Source organism: Nicotiana tabacum, chromosome 8 (assembly GCF_000715075.1).
Source record: "Nicotiana tabacum cultivar K326 chromosome 8, ASM71507v2, whole genome shotgun sequence".
Lineage (NCBI taxonomy): Eukaryota > Viridiplantae > Streptophyta > Magnoliopsida > Solanales > Solanaceae > Nicotiana > Nicotiana tabacum.
In genome coordinates this window covers 10,251,146-10,261,622 of record NC_134087.1, presented here as the reverse complement: position 1 = coordinate 10,261,622, position 10,477 = coordinate 10,251,146, and the positions used below count along the sequence as shown (strand labels likewise).

The 10,477-nt window shown below is 33.4% G+C and overlaps 1 long non-coding RNA gene across 1 annotated transcript; it reads right to left on the bottom strand.

Moving 5' to 3' along the window:
• Positions 1-316: 316 nt before the first annotated feature.
• On the bottom strand, positions 317-2,193 carry LOC142163537 (uncharacterized). Its single transcript, XR_012694489.1, has 2 exons — positions 2,073-2,193; positions 317-411 (listed from the first exon to the last, which is right to left on the bottom strand). It is a non-coding gene; the product is annotated as an uncharacterized LOC142163537 (long non-coding RNA).
• Positions 2,194-10,477: the final 8,284 nt, after the last annotated feature.

Sequence of the window (10,477 nt, the reverse complement as noted above, 5' to 3'; positions counted from 1 at the left end):
TTTAATTCATCATGTCCTAATACTTGTTTGCAAACTAATTCATGTTATAACTGAAATTGACTACATGATTCGGATTAACTTATCGTTGACGAAAAACCTTCTGAATAAGGAACTTAGTTAATTTTTTGCCAAATTGATTCAATAACGCCATTTTTACGTTATTTCTTCTATTTTTTTTTATTAAACAGTTCTAATTAATAATCAGGCTTAAATATATTTCCTAATAATCTGGTAAAGGCGTTATTTAATATGTCGCTATAATATGCCTAGTTATGCCGATGACAGTGATTTACAGAATAATAATACATGAATAACCTAAATACAATACAAAAATTAAATTAAACTAAATTAAAAATTTAACACTCCATTCTTCATTTCAGCTTACAAAATGCCAAAATTACAGTTGTGTACCTGATATTGTCAATATAAGAAGAAGAAAGTCAGCAACGTAATACGTAACACAGCAACAGCAACAATAACCAGCAATAACCAGTCAACGAAAATCCCAGTGACAGCTTTGAAAAATTCAAAATAAAATCCAGGAATGCCGAAAATAATGGACAGAAACCAAAGGAAATTTTCAGATTTTTGAAAGGCAAGTTAATCTTCAACCCTTAATTTCTACACCTGTATACCAGAATATTTCTCAGGTGTGTACTACTTTCTCTTCTAATTTTCAAATTTTTTTTCTTTGTATGTTTTTTCTTTTCTTGAGAGTTTCAATGTTTTTTTTTTTTCGGAATAAATGTTCAGCTTTTTTTCAATCTCTTTTTTCTGTCTGTATTTTTTTTTCTCCCTCCTCCTCTTGTGTTCAAGACTTCACATATATATATCTCATCCCATAAATCAATTAAAATCAATCCCTTTCTCTACCAAACCCATTATCTTCCCACTCATCCCCATTACATTAAATAAATATATCACACCACCCCATTATATTTTGTCCCCCATGCTTTATTTAAAATAATGCAAGATTCCCCTTTAATTTAAATCTTGTCCCCCTTTATATTAAATAATCATATCACAACCCACCCCATTTCATTTTGTCCCCCATGCTTCAAATAAATAATTACAAAATGTACAATTCCTAAACTACCCCTTCCGATCTTACTGAAATTACCAAACTACCCCTGAACGTATTACAAATTTACCAAACTACTCATCAGCTATAACACATCAATTAATCAAACTTAACCAAAATATAGACAATATGATCAATTTCTAACAATGTTCAAACAACAATATGAACATGGATGAACATCATAACAACAATATCACATGAACATGATTTTAACAACATTTCAACAACAAATCATATGAACACAAATTGAACAACCAAGAATAACTAAAATTTGATTGAACAATATTTTAGCAACAAACAATCCTATTTTCGGATTCAACAACAACAACAAACAAAGTATGAAGATTTCTAAATTCAATCATATTGAACTTAAAATCAACTCTAACAACATTACAACAAACAATTCTTATATTAAACTTTAAACAAGATTATGAGAACAATTCAAGCAATAATCATAAATGGTAAACAAGAAATCAAACTATACAAAATTCGGATTCAAGATCATCCAAACAAAGTATGAACATGAATGACTCTATTTTAAGACAACAAACATGACGAATTAAACGATTAAAACAATATATTCCTTTAATACAACTAAATTCTTTAAACAAATAACAAGATCGACGAAGAAACAATTATGAACTTAAACTTGAACTTAACAATATTAACAACTTCTAACAATACATAAACACATGAAACAAATTGAAGAAATATTTAATTAAATTTCAATTTGAATCTGACAAACATCAAACTAACAAATATTCACTTAAACAATAATACAAACATGAAATGAATATGAAAACAATTAATTAAACTTCTATTTTAAAATCTGAAAATTAATTTTAACAAAGCACATGAACATGAACAAACTAGAAAAATGATTTTAATGATGAACAACGAACAAAACAAGAATTGAATTCTTTAACGATTTTGGATCCGGAAAATACCAAACAAAATATGGATGATAAATGAAATTCAAAAATCAACTAACCGGAAATGAAACGACGAACGACGATTGTAAACAAATCCGTACGGGCTTCGACTCAACGAAAAACCCTCGACCTTTGACAAATCGAAGAAGACGAAGCAACAACGAAACAATAGCAACTGCTGCGACGAGCAACAGTCCGTCGAGAAGCAGCAGAAACAGACGTCCTGGCAGCAGCGCGACGGAGGAAGAAGAAACTGCATGAAGCAGTCCGTCGAGAAGCAGCAGAAATAGACGTCTTAGCAGCAGCGCGACGGAGGAAGAAGAAACTGCATGAAGCAGTAGCAGCTGGGAGCCGAACGCAGCAGTAATGATGGAAACGGGCAGCAGTGGCGCGAGCAACATCCATGGCTGGAGCTCGGATCTTCGACCACCCAATTCGAAGTCGACGAAACAAAGAAGATGAAACAGTAGCAGTAGCGCGAGTAGCATCCATGGCTGGACTGTTAGGACGTGAAGTTGAGGACTGATTCTGCAGTGGAAACGATGATGGTGAAAGGGAGTCGACGGACTGGTCGTCGATGATGAAGACACAGCAATAGCGACCATGGTTGTCGAGTTCGAGCTTGAAGGTGGTTATGTGGTTTTAATGGATGACGGGGGGGTCGTTTGGACGCGAGGGTGTTTGTGTGGACGAAGAAGGTGAGTAGCCATGGTTGGCTATGGCAGCCATTGGAGCTTGAAGTTTTGAGGAAGAAGAAAGAGAATAGGGGGGGGGGGGTGCGGATGCTTTAAGCATTTCTTAGGGTTTTCTAAAAATATTTTTTTTTTTTTGTTTTGTGTCTTTGAAATGCAAGATAGGGGTATTGGGTCTTTTGGGTTATGGACTGGGTCGACCCAGTTCGGAATGGACTGGGTCGTAGGGAAGATTGGACCATTTTTGGGCCTGTGGCTTGAAGTTGAAGAAGAGGGCCTAATTCCGATTTTCTTTATATTTTCGCTCTCTTTTCTTCTTTTATTTTTCTAAAACTAAATTATAAAAATACTTAAACTATTATTAAGAACTAAATTAATCGCAAATTAACTCCTAATAATAATTAACGCACAATTAAGTATTAATTAAGCATAAAATTGTATATTTGGTCATTAAATGCTAAAAATGCAAACGATGCCTATTTTTGTAATTTTTAATTTTTTGTAAACAAATTTAATTAGTAACAATTATAGAATTAAATCCTACATGCAAATGTGACATATTTTTGTATTTTTTATTAATTTAGCAAATAAACATGCATAAACAAATACAAATAATTATTCAAAATGTCACAAAATATCACAAAATGGCACACCAAGAAAAATCATTTTATTTTTGAATTTTTCGGGAGTAATTCTCATATAGGGCAAAAATCACGTGCTTACAATATATATGTATATAATAGCAACCGTCAAGCAAAGAAGTGTAATGATAGAAAGCCTATAATAAAGGCAACTATCACTTCGTGAATATAAGGAATGAATAAACCTTGGAAAAAGGCTGTAGAATTACAAAACCAATCGGAAGGTGACACGTGTGCAGAGCATTAAATAGAAAAGACAACTGGGGCGTCAGTACTGTCATAGCATTGATTACAACAAAAAATTCCCTTTTTGTGAAGGTCCACTTCCCAAATATTTAATGGATAAATAAATGGAAAGTGGGGGGACTATCTGTATTGGGAAAAAGCTGAGTTTGAATATTGAAGATGACGTGTCATGACACGTGGAGTGGTCAAAAGGTCAAAACGCAATAAATAGCCAAGTGGCACGGGCGATAACAGATAGGGGAAAAAGAAAGCAACATAGGTGTGGACCGTTACTAAAATAGGTACGAGTCTCGTACCTATTCGAGTCGTATAAAGATCAAAGATCAGAAGAAGTTGAAGATACGAATCTGATGACGTAAAAGAGTTTAAATACAACATTAAATGTCAAATACGTTAGAGAATCTGAATTAAATAGAAATGATTGTGTAACGTTTCTTTTAAATATCATTTATTGCTCATAATTGCCTCATTAAGACAAAGACATTATATCTTCTCCTAGAATCAACTATAAAAGGGGAAAGACTCAACATATGTTAGGATACGAATATACGATTGAGATCTTACTGAAATACAAAACTATTTACTGATTTACCATCATTCACAAAAATATTTTATTTTCGTCTCCTGATTATCAGTAACCCGAATTTCTTTCTAGCTTTGACCAAAGACTCAGATTTTTGGTTAAACAGTCTTCATTTTTGAAAAAATGGAGTAAGACACAAAAGAAAAAGCAATGCCATAAAATACCATTTGTCTCACCGGAAAAAGGCCACAGTTTGTAGAGCACCGATCTCACCATCTCTCTCTTTCTCTTTTCTTCCATTTCTAACCAACTAAAACCCCACCTTAATATCATGGAAGACATCACTAAAAACAGTCATCCTAGCATCTATTTTTCTTCGACGAACAAAAGCTGCAAAGACCCAGCAACTCTAACCATGAGTAAAATGGGATTGAATTTTTGTAGGTGGTCAGTGAAATTGTTACGGTGGAGTGGTTGTTGTTAATTATTACATTATTTTCAAGAAAGAAGAAGAGGAGGTGGATTAATGGCGGAAGATGGAGGAACTACTGATTCGGTGAAAATGAAATATTTTGGGAAGAAAGTAAAATTAATGTGCAAAAAATTAAAAATATAGTGGGACCCACATATAAAATATGGTGGTCCACATAAAATAAAGTTGAATTTAAAAAAGGAAAAAACTTTATTTTGAAAGTTTCATGTGTTTGGAATTAAATATAAAGCATACAATTTGCCATGTCAGCGTGAAGCGTTCACCAGGTCGCACTTTGGTGGAGAAGAAGTGTTAAAATGATAAATGGGTCATTTAAGGTGTGTCTGATCGTTGAAGACAACTTAAAGGCGTTGTTTATGTATTTCGCCTTATTATTTTAATCCGAGAATAACGATTAACGCCTATAATAGTAGCAAAAGCTGAACAACAATTTTTTTGTTTGTTTTTGTTTTCGTTTTCTTTCCCTTGAAGGATTTATATTCCATAAATTAAATAATTTTAAGAAAAATCAAATACTTCTATACTAGAAGGTAATTTTCTGCATTTAACTCTTTTCATCCATCAAAAGAAAAGAGATACAGTATTGAGGTAATAAGATTTGACCACCTTCATTATTGTTACGTTGTATTTGTATATTTCAAAAATAATGTATGATCAGGGTTGGCTCCAAAGAATTAGACATAATAGATATATCAGTAATAAAGAATATGACTGCACCTAAGTTAGGATCTCTATCGGTCTAATCTATGGTTGACACCCGCTAAAGGAAAATTCAGATCATAAAGTTAGCTCTTATTAGATCTAGTCACCTTATACTTATCCACTGCAATAAAAACTGAAATTATCTTCGAATTTTAACGCTAATATGTCGCTAAATCGCTCGTAGCTAATATAACTTTTTGATAGTCTGTCGTTCATCTATTGCTAAATAGGATTAACATTAGATTTACCTGTTTAACTATAGAATTAATCTATCGCTGATTCATATTTTTTAGTAATGATCCAGCTTCAGTTGAAGTTATCAAAAGGAAGGTTGAGATCTGGGAGTTAAAACTTAGACTCGTGAGCTTCCAGCTCATTCTGCTCTTGACAATAACTATTTTCTTGGAATGTAGAAATGCACAGATTACTTGGCGACTGGGGTAGCTGGTATTGACCCGAAATCCCATCATATGCAATAGTTGTACTTCTTTCATTTACGTGTTGTCTCTGTAAATCAAGCTGCAGAAAAGAACATTATTAAGGGAGTGAACAACAATTTCACCGGTCTATACGAGAGAAAAGAATGCATGAAATGCCACGGTCAAATATAATCAAAGAGCAAATGGTAGAATAATATCCTAAAATGTAGTACTAATTACATAGACCAGAGCTGATTCTCAAGATTGGCTCGTAATAGAGCTAATTCCCGCAGAGGTGTCACATAATTAAGGAACTCGAGTCTAAAAATGTATCTAGGATCAATTAAGTAAAATAGTGAAGAAGCAAACCTTGTTCAACTGCTTTCTCTCTTTAATTAGCAAATTAGTCTCCATTTCTTTCAGCTCAGCGAATGACTGCCAATCACGGAAAAGGTGGGAAGAAAATGAAAGAAATTAATAAGAGCAGAAAAAATTGTGATTTTATTCTACTAAAACTGCTGGTTTGTATTCGTGGATATAGGAAATCAGATGGTTGGTCCTAAAAACTACATAATATTTCAGGAATCGGATGTTAAATAATTTTGGCCCAAAATTGAAATCTACTGCAAGCAACTTATAATATAAGTAGAAAAGTAAATGTTTATCTTCTTCCTCCTCGACCTTTTGATAGGGATACTCTCGTCGCTACCGTGTGCCTACAAGTCAAGCAAAATCAGCTCATTATTCAAGAAAATAACCCTTAATTATAGGTAAATTTTTGTAACTTCATAAAAATAGTACTTACATAATATAATAAGTTAACTACACTAATATGTAAATAAATTTTACCCTATTAATTTGTTTAACTTGAATTTATAATGATTTGCCCGTGAATGTTGGCTATGGCTGAAGCTTGGTGACACATGTGACCGATTGGTCCCTTTACCGTGTAGACACTAGCACCCAATGGTGCGGCCGCCTGGCTTAGTGGTTAATGAAGTGGGTGAAAATCGTGAGGTCTCAGGTTCAAATCCCAACGAAAGCAAAAAATACTAGGCGATTTCTGTCCATCTATCCAAACCTTGGTAGATAGATTTAGGCAAAATACATAACTGGACCCTTGAACTTGGCATTTTTTATCATTTGGATGCCTAAACGTAGAGTTGTTCCTATTAGACCCTTCAACTAAATCACATCTGTACCAATTAGATACTTTGTAGTGACATGATTGAGTGCGTGGAGAAGGACGCGTGAACATGAGGAAAAGGTTGCTGATTATTATACATGGATTTGACTATTCTCAGTTGGCATGCTTGTTCTCTTTACACGGTACTTATAAGCTACACCAACTTAGACGATGAATAGAGAGAATAGCGTGATATTTCAGTGAGATCGAAACAAGATAAAGTGAGATGAAGTTGAATGGAGGAAATTTTTGGTGAGCTTTTTAGGGCATCAAGTCGCCAGAGTCGACACACAGGTTTTCTATTTTCTGAAAATGAGTTTCAATTTATTTTGGGGTTAATTCTATAAGGTGGAATATTTTAAGGCGTTAGAGGCAGCTGTAATACACACGTTTAATTTTTATAAAACTTTTTCTCAGATGGTCTACAAAGTGTCTAATTGGCACAAATGTGGTTTAGTTGAAGGGCCTGATAGGAACAACTCTATGTTTAAGTGTCCAAGTGATAAAAAAAAAACCAAGTTTAAGGGTCCAGTTATGTATTCTGCCATAGATTTGCCTAATACTTGTTGCAAAAAACAGTGTTCACTAGGGGTGTCAATGGTTCGGTTCGGTTCGGTTCGGTTATTTTATAAAAATTTTACCATGCCAATTTTTCGGTTATTCTATTATGTATAACCAAAATTAGACTTTTCGAAACCGTCTCAATCATGTCGGTTTCTCTCAATTCAATATCTGAGGGAAAGATATAGTTTATATACAGAAGAAACCTAGTTTTGCATCATCCGTTTTTCCCCTCTTTCCTATTCAAGAGTTCTCCTCCAGTATCGGTATGGTTCAGTTAATTTTCGGTATTTTTTTTAATATCATGTAAAATTCACCAGTAGAAGTAGAATTGCAATAGCATACGTTCTTTTATAGGACTTAACAAAACTCTCTAGACATTTTTACTGTTTAAAGGGTGATGAATTAAAAAGAAAGAAAGATGGCTAGAGTATATAGATCCATCAACTATTCTACAACAGGGTAAAAGAATCAAACAAAGGCAAAAAAAATATTAATCACACGAGTTGAAAGATATACCATGCTAGGACTCAAGAATAAAGTCTATAAAAGATTAAATATTCAAAAAGATAAATCTAAATTATATGAAAGGAAACATATTCAATACATTGTAATTTGCTACTCATAATCGCTAGAATACTTTGTGTCTTGCTAATAAAGATACTTAAAATAACTTAGTTTAAGTAGAAGTAGCATAATAGGTTTTAAGAATTAGTATTTTGAGTTTAATTACTTGTTGGCTTGTAATAATTTTCATAATTCCAAGGCTCAAAGAAAATTTAATGCATTATTATTTTTAAATTTACTAAATAAATATATTTTCTACATGTAAAATTATTCGGTACGGTTCGGTATTTTTTCGGTTTATTTTTATAAAATAAAAAATTTACCCTAATTATCGGTGCGGTTATAGATTTATATAAAAACCTACGATTTCTTAAAAAGAAACCTAAAAATTGGTTCGGTACGGTACGATTCGATCAATTTTGTTGGTTTTCGAATATCTATTGACACCTCTAGTGTTCACACTCCAATGTCCATTAAGCAAAATTATTTGAACGGTCTTATTCACACTTCAATGACGATAAATATTTAAATACTCACACATAATATTTACCCTAAATCAAATAAGTTAATTAAAATAATTACAAAAGAAATAAGAACACACAAGAATCAAAAGGTTAAATGATACTCCAAATATAAACAACGAAAACAAGCTGTCAAAAAATTACAGCCTTTAATCCCTTAATTTTTGTATGAAATTAAAATCTTAAAAAAGAAAACTCTTTCGACTGCGTTGAAATAGGTACTTTAGCTTAGCTTAGAAATAAGTACTAGGAACAGTTGTTCGTTGCCTCGGAATGTTCGCTCTCGTTTCTTTTCAAATGATTTTTATTGTGGGTGTACGTAATTGTAGCCACTACAAAATTAGACTACATACTAGAATCCTAGATTCTAATCAATTTAAGTGAACATGCTTGATTGAGCATCGAATTTAAAAAAAAAAAAAAAATTTTAAAATATGTGGTTCTAAATAAGTTAAAAAGGGGTCTAGAATATTTATGTGGTTATAAAAGATTCTTATTAAGTGTAGAATTGTAAGTTTAAGCTAAATTGTTTCCAAATTTAGAAAGGGATCATTCTTTTTGGAACAGACCAAAAAAGAAATAGGTTCACATAAACTGGAATGGAGAGAGTATTAAATATTTTTGTTGAACCAATTAATGATGAAATAAAGAGTAAATCTTAGCCAAACATAATTAACTTTAGATCTAAGCATATTGAATAGGAGCATCGAAAGGGACTGAGCTTATATGGCATTCCTTAAGATAATTAACAGATATCAAATGTAAATGATAAGCTTACATCTTTGATATATTGTTTTGTACTTGTAAAAGCAAAGAAGGAAAAAAGGGACAATTGTTGATAATTATGAAGTCTATCTTTATTCATTTAGCGATGATGATTACAAAGGATTGTAACCAAAATCTGGGCTTTTGATCTGTTGCTGGAGGCCTTCTCCGGTTGAAAACCAAGATCTGAGAATTGTGAAATCTCCGATTGGACCCCCTTCTTGCTTTCTTCTCACGTATATATTACCAATTTTTCCCTTTATCCAACGGTCCTTAACCGGCGTACCCTCTCATGACTGTTCTCTTCCTTACTCGCCCAAGTGTTACGACATTTCTGCTGTGTAAGCCTTCTGATGGCTCGATCTCGGCAGTGGCCGAGATACTCGTTGCTATTACGCCTCGTGGGCACGACTATGGCTTGGTCGACCCTTTACCATTCCTTTAATGATAACCATCTTGTGGTCAGGTTTTGACCCATACAGATACATGCCACTGTTTTTAGAACCAAAGAAATATCCTTTTCTCCAAAAATAGTTACTCCTTTGATTTTGACAAATGGAGGTTGGATGTGGGCTTCTTTGCTACTCTACCAAAATCCATTGGTTCCAACAAGGACTGCGAACAGTTTTATAGTCCATTCATCAACAAAGTCTACTCCAGTTGAAAAGACACAATTGACCTTTTAACACAGGGGTTGTTCAGTCATTTGAGAACTAAAAGGTGCGGCACGACGCATCCCAATAATGGGTTGGTTCGGGTCGTGAGCGGAAAAAGTGGTGAAAGATTAACAGTTTTATGAATATTTTAACTGGCACTCTTTCCCTTTCTGCTTCCTTCTGCCGTGTAATAGTAACAGTGGCGAAGCCACATGGTCACAAGGGTGGTCAACTGACCATCCGTTGTCAAAAAATTATACTGTATATATAAATAAAATATTACATTTTAGAAGTACATAACACATATTGAACACTCTTTGTCGGGAATTATTTTTCACCTTTTTCAAATTTGAATACCCTTAAAAAATTCTTAGCCTCGCCACTGAATAGAAAAAGTAAAAACAAGAATAATAAATATAGGAATACGAAGGCGTTTAACGCACAAACCTTAGATCTCGTGTAGCTGGGTTGTTTGGATGGAGAAGCTGGTCG